Below are 17329 nucleotides of genomic sequence, written 5' to 3' on the forward strand. Positions count from 1 at the left end.
GTTCTGAGATATGAGCTAATGACATCCCAGCAGTGTACAGCTCGCCGTCATACTGAATGTATTAGGGATCTGAGACAGACGAAGACTTGACTTGGGTTTTGTTGGAGGGCTGTGTGCTACTTCTTACATTGTGTGTGTGTGTGTGTGTGTGTGTGTGTGTGTGTGTGTGTGTGTGTGTGTGTGTGTGTGTGTGTGTGTGTGTGTGTGTTTCAACACTCCAGATAAGGCAAGGCTAACAAGGCTGTTGGCCTTCGTCTGACCTACCTTACACAGCCACATACTGCAAAGCATCTCATTTTTCATATAAACTCACAGTGGTGATGATGATGATGATGGTGTCCAGTCCATGCTGCCTTTTCAGCTTCACCTCACTACTCTTCTTTAGCTCCTTGTTTAGATTTATAATGTGTAAGTAATCCAGTATGTAGTGGTATGAGTAGCAGTGGAACTAACAATGGTTAAATAATGTTAGGAGAAACTCATATCACTTGGGATTTAGGCCATTATAATACTGTAATAAGGCCTAAATTGTTAGTGGTATTTCCTGATGTTAAATGGCGCCTCACAGCTTTTACAAAAAAAAGCCCCACGTTACTAAAATAAGCCCCAGTTACTAACTCTGAAACTAGTAAGCGGACCTTTTAACTTTGGAGATTGTTTCGTTACATACACTGATGGTAAAATAGTTGGCAATGGTTGGCAAAAAGGAATTTCCAGATTTTATTGCCTCCCATCAACTCCCTGTCAAATTCTGACTTCAGCTCCCTCTCACTTTCAGAGCCCTGTATGGGGGTGGTGGTGGTGCTGGTGGTGGTCAGTGTTCTGCTTCCTGCGGGATGTTACTGAGTTACTGCAGCTCTGTTATCACAAGCGCAACACTTCAGTCCTCTGAGCAGGACTTCAGACTTGAAACCGAAGCTGATTTTTTTTGTCGAGGTCTGGAACTCACTCCCACATAACTTTTCTATTTAGACCATGTTGAGTTTTTGGAGTCCGCAGCTTGTGCCTGTTTTAATGACTTACTGTCTTCACCAATATATCATTTTGAAGCATTTTTGTGATGTCTGCTCAGAAAAGGTCTGATGCCACGTTTGTGTCTTATCAGAGTTTACGCGGTTATGAGTTTCTGATTTGATTTCTGATCAACTTCCAAACTGTAATTATGACCGGGAAGACTGGGAGATTTTTCTGAAAGCTCAAGTCCCCAACAAGGTGCTTACCAGTACCAAAGTGCCTGAAGACAAAAACAAAAGCCTCACATTAGCTCAGCACTTTAATCCTCACATGACTGACTGTAATCATACAACCATCTTGATGACACGAATGCTCGCAAGTTGTTAATCTTTCTCACCGCAGCCATCCATCCCATATGACTGGAACACTGCGTTATATAAATGCATATAAATAAACTGTTCCTCTAGGCTTTTAGTTCTTGACTTTACACGGTCACTCACTTATGATCCAGTAATAGTCTCTAACTTACATCACTGTTGGCAGTCAGCAGTCATGACTGTGTGTGTGTCTGCGACTTGCCAGGCTATTGGTCAGTGTGTTAGTATGATAAATTGTGACAGTAGTCAGTGTGATGGTCCAGGCTCGCAGCCAGTTAGAGCCATAGTAACAGAGCAGCGTTCCCACTCTGCCTTTGAACTGCTGTTATGCTGCTATAATGAGAGGATGTTCTTTTCTAAGCCTTACTCAAGGGAGGGTGTATGTGTGTGTGTTTGTGTGTGTGTGTGTGTGTGTGTGTGTGGCATGGTGAGTCATACATGCTGTGGCCATTGTCTTTGGCCTACAACCAGAGGTCTTGTTATTTTCCTCAGACTCCAGGTGACAGAAACAAGCCAAGAACTGTGTGTGCATGTGTGTGTGTGTGTGTGTGTGTGTGTGTGTGTGTGTGTGTGTGTGTGTGTGTGTGAATATATGTTGCCCTAGGGTATATACTTTCTGTATATACAGCATAGCCTCACATGAGATCATGATGTTCTACTTCGTAGATTTGGCCTACAAGACTGGGCTGCCTGTCAAGAAGTTGTGTGTGTGTGTGTGTGTGTGTGTGTGTGTATTCGTGTACGTGTGTGTCTATGTGTGTTTGATGACAGCAGAGACAGTTAGCCCCCCTCCTCAGCTCTCTGTTAAGTCCTGGTTTGACATTATTGCAGTCTAATAAGCCATACTCCAGTCAGCTCATGTAGTAAATCTTTGCCATTGTGCTGCCATATTACAAACAGATGTGCACACACACACAACACACACACACACACACAGACACACACACACAAACACTGTAGATGCACGTAAATACAGCCTGCAGCTATATTTGGAAGGCAGAAAAAACACTCCCTGCCTCCTTCTCTTCTTGTGTTTACTTTGACTCTTTGGTGTGACCAAACCCAGTTTTCTAACCTGGTTGGACAAACAAGCTCTTTTCATTACATCTCATCATATTATCCTCATTTTACTTGTGTTTTATTCTGCTTTCTTATTTCCCTGCTTCTTGTTTTAAACCGGAGCTTTCCCACCTTTTTATTGCTAACTTTCATCTTTCGCCTCTCATTTCCTCCCCTCGCTCACCTGGATTGAGTTTCACCAGCTATTCTGAAATCCATCACTCGGTTTGTGTGTAGTCTTTACAAAGTCTAAGAAATGTTTTAGCATTTAAATTCCTTAGTAATGAAATGAGAGCGGCAATGATTAGTCAATAAATTGATTAATGGATTGACTGGCAACCATTTTGATGAACAATTAATTGAAAGGAAAAAATATCTAATGTCTCTGGTTTCAACCTCTCAAAAGTGAATCATTTCTGGTTCCTGTTCTCTTCTGTGATATTAAACTCAGTGTGTTTGGGTTTTCGATACTTCATGATGTCACCTTTGGGAAAGTAGCACAGACATTTAGTCAAACTTTATAATTATAATAAAAGAGAGATTTAGTAATCTGAGGTACATTATGTCATGTCTGTAATATGTAATTTAATAATAATAAATAATCCCAGATTGCACTGCATTATTATTAAACAGCATTTTATTGAGCGTCAGGTCAGATGTGTTGACAGTATTAGAAAACTAAAGCTAATGCTAGTTCTTCGGGCAGTTAGCAACACACAGCTGCTGTAAATATTTAATAACAAGTCAGCTCTACTTAAGAACTAGTTTGACCAGTGCAGCCCATTTCAGTCTTCACTACTTACTGAACAGTTTGAGCCTGCCTTGGTCTGGAGTCGAGAAGAGCTGATGCGACCGGCTCCTGGCCAGATGTTGTACGGTGACACTCCTGAAATATAAGAATTATCCAATTACAGCCCAGTTCTGAGCTCTTCATTAAAGTCTCTGTTTTCTGTTTGTGAATGGTTTTCTGCACATTTGCCTGGATGCAACCATGCCGAATCATGAATGTATAACATCCCAGGCCTTGACTATGGCGTGCTGTACGAGAGGGCTGCTTCTCATTAGGAAAGTCTAGACCTAAACCTCCGGCTTAGCTGCAGCGCCACAGCCACATGCTCAGCTGAACCCACATCCCAGCCAGAGCCTGTGTGCGCTTGGCATATGCTGAGGGTTTATGGGTAAGTGAATGAAAACCCTGGTGTGCGCTGATGTCTCAAACAGATGAAATTAAATGTTAAGAAAAGGGAACGGCAAAACATGAGCCCACAGAAGAGGAGAGGAGAGAGGCTGTTAGTGTTTGTCTTTCATGATCCTTGAGTGGGTGTGGGGTGTCAGTCACAGGGCGAATAAAGCAGGAGGAGTAAAGCTCAAGAGGTGTTGACTAGGAGAGATGAAGGATAGAAGAAGAGAGGGAGAAGGGAAGAAGGAGTGGTGATAATACTGGGCTGGTAGTGGAGAGGTGAAGGGAAAGGACAAGAGGGAGAGGAAGTGAGTGATGGCTCAAAGCAGTACGCACCCAAAGGTGAAAACAAGGCCCCTTCACTGTGGATAAGGTTGTGTGTGACGCACGCAGAGAGAGTGAGACCCACAAACATGTGCACACATACGTTCCCCCGAGACGAAGAGGCAGCCGGACATTTGACCGTGAGCAGCGACCAGGGTCACATGCACAAACACAACTCCAAGAATAGACTCTAAACACTGGGGGAGAAAATAACCCAGTAACAGAGGATGTGGCATGTCTCTGTGTGTGTGTCTGTGTGAGAGAGAGAGAGAGAGAAAAAGAGAGGGAGATTTGTGTGTTTTTCATTCTGTGTGTTTGTGCTAATACTTTTATGTGTAGGGTTAACTGGGCTTATAAATGAGCGATCCAGTTACTGTCTTTAAGCTTTGTTTTCATCCCTGGCTGTAATGAATCCCATAAACCGTTTATTATCTATTAAATCTTCATGTTGTGTCTTTACTGTTGCTCCCACTAATTTTCCATCAGTTGAGGTTGCATACAGCCACAATTTTTTCATAAAAGGGAGGGAGGAGAGTTGAGGGAGAGGTGAGGGGAGTCCAGTTTTATAGTCTTGTTTGTAAGTTGGGTTGTAAATACCCTCTAACAGGCTTAAAGTGACAGCTGGTCCCAAGGAGTGTCATAGCTGCTCCGGCTGAAACTGCAGAGTGATTTGAAACATGGGAGGATTGAAGGGGTCTCTGAAGATGTGGAAAAACATCTGTTTTAAGCTTTTTTTTTTTTGTGATCCGATTTATTTGTACTGAATGATTCAAAAGAAAAAATCACAACGATTAAGTTAAACTGGATCAAATTCAAAACTGTGGTTAGACGACACTTTCTGGTTTTCAATGAAGAAATCCAAAATGGCTCACAGGCCAGTCAATGAATGGGTCCGATGTTGGAGAAATGCAACAATAACTGTAATATTATATGGCACTGAGTCAGGGTCCGTGAGGTAGAGAAAGTCCACTAATACAGGGGATAAATTAGAGGGCTGTTGGGATGATTTAAACCAAATTGGCGTCCCAGCATACATCATGGAAATCTTGATTAGAGGGTTGGTTGGAGCCAATGGTCAGTAGAAAGTAGCAGTGTGAGGCGTTCAGAGATCCAATCTTGACCATCCATCTTGCAGACTTATTCAAGCTGCTTCAGCTCCACGTTCAGTAATGGAACATGGAAAAGTTTGTAAAATCAGAATAAAAGCCTCTCAGAGATACTGTACCCGCCACGTCTTGTTGTTTATGCACATAGCATTAAAAAAACAAAACTTCTCTAGTTCCAACTTTTCAAATGTGATGATTTGCTCAGTTTTACATAATTGGAAATGTAATACTCTGGGTTTTGGGCTGATGGTTCAGATGATTCAGCTTGTCTGATATACTCGTGTCAGACTGGGGAACAGGCTTTGATTAAATATGAAGCTGACAAAAATACTTTCCTGACCTTTCAGAGGTCAGGTCAGAGTGTATTTATTTTATGAGGTGATAGTTTATTAATGAAAAGGCACTTGTGCTAATAATTTGTTTTTGTTGTATATAAGTGTTTTCATTTTTTTTGGTTTAGAATACTGTTTGATTGTTGTTTGATTATATGTTTTGTGTCTGTCTCTTAATCTCCATTAAGGACCATGTTTGAAATGAGTGCTCTCATTCTCATTTATTTTATTTCATCTATTCATTTATTTGACAGACAAGACGATTCTCGGCAATCAACAGAAAAAAAGAACTAAATGGCTAATTTTCAGGGGCTAGTTTTCCCTGCACAGGTGTTAATGAGGAGCCTAGAATTAGGATAAAATGACATATTTTATATATATTTATATTACGCAACATAAGTAATATACACAGACTAACACAGTTCACATCCACCAATCCAACAATTTCACAACATAGTACAGAGTAGTTAGCAACAATTCATAATGACTGATAAAGACACACAACACAAACAGGAAGGTTTGTAGATTCATTAAAAAAAAAGGTTGGACAAAACAAGCCGTCTGACGTTATATTGTACGAATGATCAGTGAATGAACTGAGAAAAGCATCAGTGTCGATAATGAAACAATCGTTAGCTGCAACACTAATTTAAATGGGTGTTAATTTGCTTGGGCTCAAGCTGATCTGACTGGTGGAGATGTTGGGGCAGGAGAGGGGATGAAGAACATGTGAGTCTGTGGCGGGCTGCACCACAAAGTCCTGATTTAGATGTGGTTTTGAGTGTGTGTGTGTGTGTGTGTGTGTGGGGAGGGGGTATTCGTGCACATGGCGGCGAGATGAGGAGGGGTGAGGGACGTTTCGGATCACGATGACTCTCCTCGCCGTCTCCGTGACGATGGCCCATGGCGACAGGGGTTTGCGGTTAGAAACCCTAATCTGCTCCTCATATGACCCGCTGACGGACAGGGACAGCAGTCAACTCTCACATACACACACGTACACACACACACACACACACAGATAGACGGCCCTCAGACTAGTTAGTCTAGCTTCAGCTCTCCAGTCTAAACATGTTCTTATATGGATTTCTGTTCAAATCTGCAGATCTCTACTCTTTCTTTCATTATAAACACATAGTCCTGTTGCCTACATGTAACTGCCCAGTGAGCACAAACATGTCTGAACGGACATCATGTTTGGACGTTCAGGACGTCACTAAGAGAGTGAGAATGAATGTTTTTTATACGCCTTGTCATGACATTGTAGAGACGTCTTTAAGATGCTACGTTTCTACGGAGGCCAGAGTATGAGTATAAGTTAACATTTTAAACATATTTTCACATATCTATATCTGCTATTTTTTAGAACTGCAACAATTAGTAATTAGCTACAATTTTGATAATTAAATAAATATTTTTCAAATTTCAAATATTTGCTGCTTCTGACTTTTCATATTTGAGCATTTGATATTTTTCATGATCATAAACTGAATGTCTTTAATTATGGTAACTCGGACAAATTTTACCTTTATCAAAAGATTGCAGCTCCTGCTGTTTGAATATTGCACTTGGCCATATTGTGATTTCAATAATATTTCAATGAATTGTTCAAAACTAGTCGCAGTCCTAGCTGTATTCCAGGTGTCTTGTTATTTTTTTATTTTTTTTTAATCAAAAATTGTAACTCTGATTTGGTGTAAAAACTAGAAAAATGATACGACCAAATCCATGTCTGAAAAACAACAGAGAGAGACGTCTGATGAAAAGCTTTCAAAGACACAACCTCTCAAGTCTAAGATGTGATGAATATATCAACATTAATATGTATGTAGACATGTTGAGTTCTGAATCATTCTCTAAGGAAAACCTCACTCCAACCCCTTTATTATTGAAGAAAGATTTATTGGAAATCTCTGTAATTTTATAATATATGAGCATGTCATTTTAATAACAGTAGAGGCATTTTAATAATAACCTTTAGGTGCATTTAAAAGGAAGAAATAGATGAGAGGTTCGGAAAATGAGGAAAACAACTCATAAGCCGTGACTTCTGTTTTCGTAGGAGGCTGGTTTCATGTGGTTTGCAGCTTTGATCTGGGAGTCTTGGTTTCCATTAGTTCAAATACCACGGGAAGGTGATTGGAAATAATACAGCATCAGACTGTTCTGAAAATCTGTCAGGACGAGGCTTGCTCCAACTTTTGCTTTTGCCTCCTTCTCCTCTCTTGTGTCAAATTCCCCCTCACTGTCTCTATGTGTGTTGTATGCAAAGATTATACAGTCATCTCACACCCTGTCGTGCCGCACCTGCTCACTAGACACCTATCACCATACATCTAGAGTTAACTGGTGGCCCTGCTGATGCCTCCCACATCACCCGCTCGTGGGGCGGATCAATCATCTTGTTGCGGGATTTACAGTTTTGTGTTGCATTTGAGCACAATATCCCTGTGTATTGTGGGTCTTTCAGGTAGTCTTGCTCCTAGTGTTACTTTGAATGATGTCTGTTAGTGTAAAAACGCTATGGTATCTGGGGAATGTCTGAGTCCAGGACTTTCCGGAACGAGTCATTCAACTATGACCAGCAGAGAAGCTGGGATTTGATCTGGTTGTGGCTCCATGTCGTCTAGATTTGTCGTCTACTTCTCTTCCTTTTTGGGCTTTGAGTGTGCCTCAACACTCAGCACCTCATAATTAATAGTGTTTTTAATTTGTCATATTGGTGTTAGTTATTTTTGCACTGCTGGAACTGTGATAAATGTTTTCTAAATAGTAAATGATACACTATCCAACCTCAACCGCGACCACTCTGACCAGATAAAAATCACACGATTTACCTGATAAACTAACACTGCTGTGCATCTTTTCCTACATATGTTCATTAGAGATTGGTCAGAGTAATGGATGCTTTTATATTAATTAATTATGGTTGTATAAAGCACAATCCATTTATGACTTAGGATGTCCTTTGTAATGTGCTGAGCTCACGTAACCTCTGCGTTCAAAATGCAGAATTGTTTTCCATTAAAATGCTGGAAATTGAAATAAACAGCATCGAGCCATCGGTGACATTTAAAGTGAAAAAGGAGCTGGTTTGGGTTTTGGGTTTGCTCTTACATTTCTTAGGGTGGACCATGGCACAGAAGTGCTGCTGTTGGCTTTTGAACCTCAGTATTTTTGACCAGCTTTACCGTTACAGCAGTTCCAAACTCTACCCACACATAAAAAAACTAAAAAACGATAGAGGAAATAATAATTATGTATGGAAAGCTGTGATGCAGGCTATATTTTCCTAATGTGGACATTCTGCTTTTAATAAGTCAGCAAATTTTACACCAGGCCTGTCTTCGGCTAAGTCTGTTCTGAACAGCTGTTTTATTTAGGAGAATATACTGTAAATATGGGCAGGGGGCTGATTGTTAGCAGATTTTCAGTGTTAAAGGACAATGCAGATCAGGGATAAGGGAAGCCGCCTCATGGTAGTCAGATGTGCGAGCCACTTGGTTCAGAGATGTTATGTTTCAGTGAATTATTTCTTTTTCCATGTCTTAGATAAACAGTATGTAGACGTTTTTCTGTTTCACAGTGCAGGTCCTACATAGTCTGAATCAGTGAGAGAAGCGCGTTGACCCCTGTCAAAGTGTACATTGACGGACCAAGTGATAGATTGATTTGGAGCTTCACTGCTCCAGACACAAAACCTTTTTCCCCTCTGGGCTTCACTTCCTAATGTTGGTGTATGAGGTCGGATGTGTGTGCATTCAGCTGAGCGGTTGGTGTAAGCTGGTTGCCCGTGGGTCTGGGTTGTAGGCGGTAGGAAGAATAAACTGTTGACTGGCTGAATCCAGGTCAGCTGTCTTTGCGCATTACATTAGATTTATTTGGGTGTCCATTGTCTTGTCAGTGTGTGTGTGTCTGTGTGTGTGTGTGTGTGTGTGTGTGTGAATTTGTGTGGGCATACATGTGTCTGATGTCTGATTTGCGTGTCTCCATGTGCTTTAGCAAAATGCAGCCAAAAGCATGACATCACCCAAAATGTGCGTTTTAAATTAGCTGCAATGCAGGGACCGGGTCATAGTGAGCTACAGGCAAGGCAGGATGGACAGATGTGTGTGTATGCGTGTGTGTGTAGGTGTTTGTTTGTGTGTGTGTGTGCTTATGCATGCTGGCTTTCACGTGCATGTATCTGTATGTCAGTGTAGTGCAGATGTTTATTGACTTATTGTGACGTATCTGCAATTGTTCAATTGTGCATGTACATGCTTTGGTATTTGGGTATAGATGTGCAAAAATGTGTGTGTGTGTGAGTGTGTGTGTGTGCGCACACTGCAGGTTTGGATGTTTTGAAGCTGATGCCAGCTTTCATCATCTTCATCTCATGTGGCCCACAGTGTTGTGTATTTACAGCATGTTTTTTCTGCCCTCTGCAGTGGAACAACAGGATCTGTGTGTGTGTGTGTGATCAAGACTGTGTGTGTTAGCCTTATAAGGCCAAGCCATTTTAACCAGGAAACATTTAAGGATAAGAAAAGATGTGAGTCACTCTTTTCCCTCATCTGCTCAGAAGCACAAAAACATCCTCTTCACTGCCCTCAAGACCTTCCCTCAGGGGATATATTGTGTTAAGATATGTGAGTGTATGTGTGTGTGTGTCCATGTGTCCTGTAGTCTGCGGAGTTACTGTTTTCTTCCTAATGAGGTGCTGAGCTATTCACACAGCCCACTCTCCTGAGAGATGTGAAGAGCACCGGGTGAACAGCTGGTACAGTGCTGTAGGTGTAGAACCATGGAGGAGCCCCTGTGTCCTCTCAGCCTGTAAAAGAAGGAGCTTGTGTCCAGTTGGAGAAGAGGAGGAAAGGATGAAGCAAGGAGCAAAGGAGTGAGAGAGAGAGAGTCTCCTTAATTTTACATATTTAAAATGTAATATTTTTTAAAAGTTTTGCACTAATTTGCTGTATTACCAACTTAAGCAGGATCATTCAGACTTAACGTGTGCCGCTGTGTGCAGGTTGAAGGTATGTTAACTGTTTGGTTAGCCTAGCTTAGCTTAGTTTCAATCAGAAGCATGTCAAGGAACTGACCATTCATATTGTATGATTATCCAGTCACATATGGCAGAAAACACGAACATTAAAGGTCCCATATTGTCCTGTATGTTTTATTTGAAGTTTTGATATCCACAAAAAGTCTCTTAGCCTCTCTTCTGATTGGCTGACTGTTGTCTGAGTGATCTAATAAGATATAGCAGATTTAAGGTAAATACTCAGAGAAACCAAATCCTGCAAGGTGAAAGGGTTGGTCCAGGTGGGCGGGGCTCGGGCATGGCTAAGCGCGGTGACTGTTTTGTTGTGACATCACAAAGTTACAGAGTTCTTGACAGCTCATTTTAAGGCACTGTTTCTGAATATGGGCTGTGTGCATTTCTACATGGACACAGTGCTTTAATACTTTCACAGTATTAATATAGAACCAAGATCTGCTTTACAATCAAAAAAGACATGGAAATCGCACTTTATACATTAAAGGACCTTAAAATCTTAGGTTCAATAACCAAACAATACCAAAAGTGTTTACACATGAGGAGGAGGATGGTGTGATTTGTAATAAAGTAGCAATAGTGAGACGTTTCAGGTTATAATGGCCACTGTGCATGATTACGACTGAACAATGAACCAGTGAGTGTGAAGCATGAATGAAGCAGCTGGTGCCAGTCAGCTAATATAAGCACAACTTCAATAACTAGCCACATAACTATGGTCTGTAGCTAATGGTTATTTTCATTATTGATTAATCTGCAAAGTATTTTCTCAGTGAATCGATTAGATGTTTTGTCCATCATAGGTCAGAAAATAGTAATCATTTCCCACAGCCCGATGAGATTTGTTCAGAGGGCTTGATTTATTCAACCAGCAGACCAAGACCGGAATATATTTACTTTACTGTGCTATATGACAAAGGGGCGTCATATAGCATCATATAATGACATTTTAGAAGGAGGTAATGTTCTTAATGTTTTTTAATGAATTTAATTTAATGAATGAATTTATCAACTGATCCTTACATCTCCAAATGGATCATGTAGGATCTCCTCTCAAGTTCTAGGGAAATACTCTGCTAATGGGTTTCCCCGACACTAAAATCCAGGAAGATAACAAGGATTATTGGAGCTAGGGTTGGGCGGTCACTAAATGTTTTCATTTATTGCCTTTCAGTGGAATCTACGTCAGTCAGTTTCATGTGTGCTGCCTCTGGAAGCCACTCCTGTCTGCTGCACTCTCCTACAAAGACCATTTGACTTTGTTATCTGGTAGGGAAAAGTAATAGAAAACAGATTAATCCACGTCTGTCATAACATGAAGATGAATACCGCCTATACAAATATAAATCACTGCTCTGCTTCCGCTCTGTGTTTACAGTGAAAATGCCTTCACAGTGGTTTTATGAAACTGTCCCTATAGGCCTGGACCTGCCTGCGTGTAGCTTAGTCCTGTTCAGCCCTGACGGCTGGTCTGACTTATGGGGGCTGATGCCATTATTCTGGGGTGTGCTCTATCAAGCCTGCAGACGTGGTTTCATCATGAACAGCTGGCTGTACGTGCGTGTCTGTGTGTGTGTGTGTGTGTGTGTGTGTGTGTGTGTGTGTGTGTGTGTGTGTGTGTGTGTGTGTGTGTGTCTCCAGTGTACAGTGATTTGTGCTCTCAGCAGCCTGGGTCACATCCAGACAATAAGTTTGGCAAACATAATGAGAGAACCCCTAAGTCTCTGCCAGATACACAAACACACACACATACGCAACCCCTCACTCCTGCGCATATTCAGTTTTGCAGTTCTGATAAGAAACATATGCTCTTTAAATGCTTACCTCTTTCTCTCCATTCTCCCCTTTACGCAATAGATCTGTCAGAAAGAACCTGGGTTGTTGTCTTCCCTAATTTAAGGGAAATTCTGTATCCACAGATGTGTGATAATGGCTATTTTTTTCTTTCTACTGTTTGTACAGTCTAAAAAAACAGACATATTCTTTCTGACTTGAGGGCTCATGAACACAGACACCTTAACCATCCCTTAATCCACAATTGTGTTAAATATCCCCACTGATTTTTTTTCCCCTGCCTGTGTTTTGGCTGGCGTACAGATGTCTGGTTTGCGGAGCGGCTCCCTGCTTGTCTCTGTGGTGGACCTGCCGGGGGATTTTTTTTTTTTTTTTAAATCCAGACCCCCAGATAGTCCCTCCCAGCCCTCCTCCTCAAGATAGACTAATGGCCTTGTGCATCTGGCACTGTCAAGAGAAACCTCCTGCTGTGTTTTATATATCGCATTTGAAACCTGTTGCACTTCAAAGGTGCTTTTGCTTTAGTAGACAACAGAAAGAGGAGAGTGGGAGAAGATGGAAGACAGAGAGAGGGGTTGTGTTTTGGAAGATTCAAACCTGGAGTCATGAGGATGTTCTTTACCTAGTTTAATGCTGATTATAGATTTAAGGAACTGTATTGATTGCATTCACTGATTTTGTCTTCAGCTGAGTGAATTTGGGTTTGCATGTTTTTTCATCTGCACAAAAAAGACGATTGTGTCTCTTCTTCCTGTTTTGCACAGTCTGTTTGCCAGCTAGGCCATCTTTCTCCCTCATTTCTCCGCAGCTGCAGCTGACACAGAAAATGATGATAATTGAAGTGTCGCCCAGGCTTGACAAGGACAGAGCTGTCTGCCAGGGTGTCTCTCTGTCTGTCTGTCTGCCAGCAAAGACAGTTTGACGTCTCTTCCAGATTGATGCACGGCTGATGAACAAACTGCTTCAAAATAAGTTTGACTCGATTTTCAAGAGAGCATGAATGTGTCGTTTGTGTGTGCGTGTGTGTGTGTGTGTGTGCATTCAAACAGGCACTTAGAAGTCAGAGTAAATAATTCATGTGAGGATTACAGACGGAAGCAGAGAAGTGGGTCAGAAATGCAAAAAGCTATTTGGTTGGACATTGGTGAAGATCAGAGTGTGTTAAAAGGAACAAGTGAGAGAATGAAATGAGTAAAGAAGAGAAGGAAAGGAGGAGAGAAGAGAGAGAATGATTTTAAATTGACATTTTAAAAAATTGATGAAATGTATCAATGAATTTGTTGACGATACTTACAGTGGCATTTTTAATTTCATTTCCATCAGCTTGTGAGTTCTTTGTGTGTGTGTGTGTTTGCATGCATATGTGTGTGTTTCCATGTGATTGCGAGTGTTTGTGTTTCTCAGAGGAGGGTACTGTTGTATAAAGCCCAGTAATCCCTCTTTTGTAGCTACTGTTGTCCCTCATTGTCGGGCAGAAGTCAATACCCACAGAGATGCTAGTGTCTCTCCCTCAGCCCTGTTTAGTATGTGCATGGCGTAGCTCTCTGTTCTCACTGTGTGATCTCAGTAGCAACACAGAAGTTGCATCAAGCTGTGCGTGTGTGTGTGTGTGTGTGTGTATGTATGTGTGTGTATATACAGTGAGTGGGCTAGTATAGACCTGTCCTCTCTCCCTGGGGGTATGTTTGGGGTTCCTATTTGGGCCCTCTCCTTCACAAAGACCCACTTCCCTTTGGGAGGCCCCCCTGGCCCCTTGCTGTGTACCCATAGGCGCTCACATATACACACACATGCACAGCGAAAGAACACAAGAACGTTCTGTGCACATTTGCTGATGCACACACACACACACACACACACACACACACACACACAAAAACATACTTTTAGTGGCTGGATTAGAGGTTGTGACAGAAGTGGCCTCTGGTGATTTAGTGCTTCCTGGTGAAGGTCAGGTTGAAGGGAAGACTTTTTTAGACTGGGTAAAAAGAAGGGAGGGAGGGGAGGAGAGGTACAGAAAGAAAGAGGTAGAGATGGAGAGGATGGGAAGGTGAGAGGAGAAAAGGTTGTCACAAATAACCTCATTTTGTCTTACAAAAAAACTCAAGGAATGCAATCAACCAATCCACCGTGACTTCTTTCTTGTTCTGACTTTAAATTCAAGGCACAGAGAGAGAAATAAAACCTCTGAAAAGAAGGAAACGGAGAAAGCAACAGATACAAATTCCACAGCAAATTGCATTATGGTGCCCTTTGATTAAAAAAAAAAAAAAAAAAAAAAAAAAAAGCGAGGAGGTAGCCTTCACTATGTACTTCACTATGTACTTAGTCAAAGTTAAGTTTCAATCTAATGAAAATTAGGCCTACCTGTGCATGTAGTTGTTACCAAATGTTGTTACCAATGAAAGTTTCTCTCCAAACTTCCATGACACTTTTAAAAATAAACCCACATTTTTCATGTTCAGAGACTTTCCAGATTTTGGCTTTAAGCTTTGGCTTGTTGACGTTAAAGTGAAAGCTGATATCTCCACGAATTCTCAACTAACTCGCCCATAAATAACTTAGCTGCCACTAAATCAGGGCAAAGCTTGAAAACACACCACAGAATGTGTGTGTTTGGGTGTGTGTGTTTGTGTGCACGCTCACCAGTGAATCATCTCTTTCTGTAATATGTGCCAGTGTGGCATGTGCAGGCATTCACGGGTGGGCGTATGCACGTGTGTGTGTGGAAGTTGCTCAGTGTTATAAACACCAGTGGAGTTTGTTTACATGCTCAGTATCACTTTGGGAAGCTGTCGTTTACTAAGATATGCACACAGACACTTAATGTCTGTCTGCAGCAAGGAAAAAAGAGGTGTGAGTGGGCATGTGTGTGTGCGTGTGTGTGATTGCCATCCTATAATAGTTTATTTCTGACTGACTGTCGAGATTTCAAATGCAGTTTGCCAGGAAGTGTAATTTCCTGCTCAAGAGTCTGATTCAGCAGCATCCAGCTGTTGTGTGCGTGTGTGTGTGTGTGTGTGTGTGTGTGTGTGTGAGAGAGAAAGTGAGACAGAGATGGGGTGACCGCCTGTTTTTTCCATACAAAGTCTAAATAGTTTTTTTTCCTGGTGCCCCCCCCCCCCCACCCCCCCTCCACCCCCGACCTCACCTTGCCAGCAGCTCTACCCCCAGCCATGAGCCCACCAATCATTCCTTCCCTTCTCCCCAGTTGCTATTTTTCACACTTTTAAGTTGGAAACTCTGGCTCCATAATTCCCCTGAGAGCCCTGAACAGATCATATGTCTACGCTTTTAGTTGAAGTTGTAATAACCCCCCAATATTGTTCTTTCTTCCTGTGCTTATTCTGAAAATACTGCTTCCCACAGGTATACAGTCCTGAACTTGTATAAACTTATCAGCTGTGTGTCTGTGTTTGAAAAATATGAAAAACTCTTCAAATCCATTATTTCAATATAAGACCTCTTCTACATTTGAATTTCTGAGAATACACAGTATGTCTGTATAGATGGGATTACGCTTGAGGTTAGATTGCATGAGTGTGGTTGTGCCTGTAGTTATAGTCTCACCGCAGAATTACAGTTAATATATATATATATATATATATATATATTGTGTGTGTGTGTGTGTGTGTGTGTGTGTGTGTGTGTGTGTGTGTGTGTGTGTGCAGTATAAATGGGTATGCATGTGTAGGAGTGCCTGAGGAATGCGTTCCCTCTGCGGAGGGGGCGGGAAAACAGAGGGAGGCAGGGAGGAAGAACACAAAGGCATCTAAAACTAATTGCGGAGGGACAGAGAGATAGAGAGTGACAGAGAAACTTAAAAGAGAAAGTAAGCAAAAAAAGAATGAGAGAACTTTTTATTCTTTTACATGGTCTTTAAATCATTTTACCAAACAGTCTTGCTTACAGTTTTACTGCACACTGTGTTTACCTTCTCGTCAGGCTCTGTGAGTCCCTGGTATGTGCTGTATTACTGGTATTTACATGTTGCTTAACTTATTTTACTGCAGAAAAATATCTCTGATATGAGCCATCAGCAGTGAACTTTTATCTGCAAGCTGATTTTTTTTCATTTTGAAAAAGTTTGAAATCCCAAGCCAAAAATGATCAAACTTGAAGTGTGTACTTTAAGTGCCTAAATACTGAAACATGCTTCATTGTGTGTTAGTTTGTGGTTGTAACTTTCAGCTCAAGGTGTTGGTCCAAAAGTCAGATTTTACAGCTCTGTGAGGAGCGTTTGTTCTATTTCAACTTATAATTAAGTTCAAGGGAACTCTTTGTTACAGTGTTTGGAACAGCTGACGGTCACACTGTGACTTGTGCTTAACAACTTTTGTTGTGTTTGGTTAAGTGTCTCTTTTTTGTCTTTCTGTGTGTTTTTGTTGAGTCTCTTTGTTTCCTCTAAAGCACTGGAAGTTGAAAATGATAGACTCAAACACAACACACAACAGTAATGAAAAATACATCTTTATTGGCTTTACAAACATATAGGATTTGCAATGGAGCTTAGGCAAAAAAAAAAAAAAACAGGAACAGAAACGTGAAAGCAACAGGTGTTTTTTCTTTCCAACACACCTGCCTCTCTTTTTACTGAGTCGTGATTTCTCAGCGGGGTAAGAGAAAACTCTTTGTAGATCTGCTGTGACGACGAAAGAGGGAGTCACGTCTTTCCTTCTGCTCAGCCTGTTGAACTGTGCACACGTGTATGTCTCTCTTCCCCCCTTCCTTTTTGTCTGAATGTGTTTCTTTGTGGTTTTGAGGTTGATGTTTTTTTGATGACAATAACTCTAAATGTCATATCAACTAAGTAACTGTCTTAATGATTTACTTTCTCTTCCTCTGGTTTTCCCTTTCCCTCATTCTCACCCTCTCTCCTCCCTCCCTCCCCTTTCTGACTCACAGGTGTTGCCCTCCTGTCAGACACACACACTCCTTCTGACACATGGTTGACAGTGGGAGACGGAAGGGGCGAGAGGGAGTACGGGAGTGACGAAGATCCAAACAAGCACTCGCAGAGAGGAGGAGGAAGCCGGCCATCTGTGGTTGGTCCCCTGCTACTCTGCAGCTGTGTCCGTTTTCAGCTCTTTCAGGACTACAAAAAAAACAACAAAAAAAACAAAACAGAGTGAGATAAGGGGGTTCTTCCTACGTCTCATTGCCCA

At 41.5% G+C, this 17329-nt stretch overlaps 1 long non-coding RNA gene across 1 annotated transcript in view; it reads left to right on the forward strand.

Moving 5' to 3' along the window:
* The window catches only part of LOC139632713 (uncharacterized), a 35959-nt gene extending 18671 nt beyond the window's left edge, over positions 1 to 17288 (forward strand). Inside the window, exon 2 of the long non-coding RNA XR_011693608.1 lies at positions 17070 to 17288. This is a non-coding gene — a long non-coding RNA (uncharacterized lncRNA). The remainder of the gene's footprint in view (positions 1 to 17069) is intronic.
* The last annotated feature ends 41 nt before the right edge of the window (positions 17289 to 17329 follow it).

This window comes from Trachinotus anak, unplaced genomic scaffold (genome assembly GCF_046630095.1).
Source record: "Trachinotus anak isolate AG129_WGS33_773 ecotype Australia unplaced genomic scaffold, CSIRO_AGI_Tana_v1 ptg000015l, whole genome shotgun sequence".
Taxonomy (NCBI): domain Eukaryota; kingdom Metazoa; phylum Chordata; class Actinopteri; order Carangiformes; family Carangidae; genus Trachinotus; species Trachinotus anak.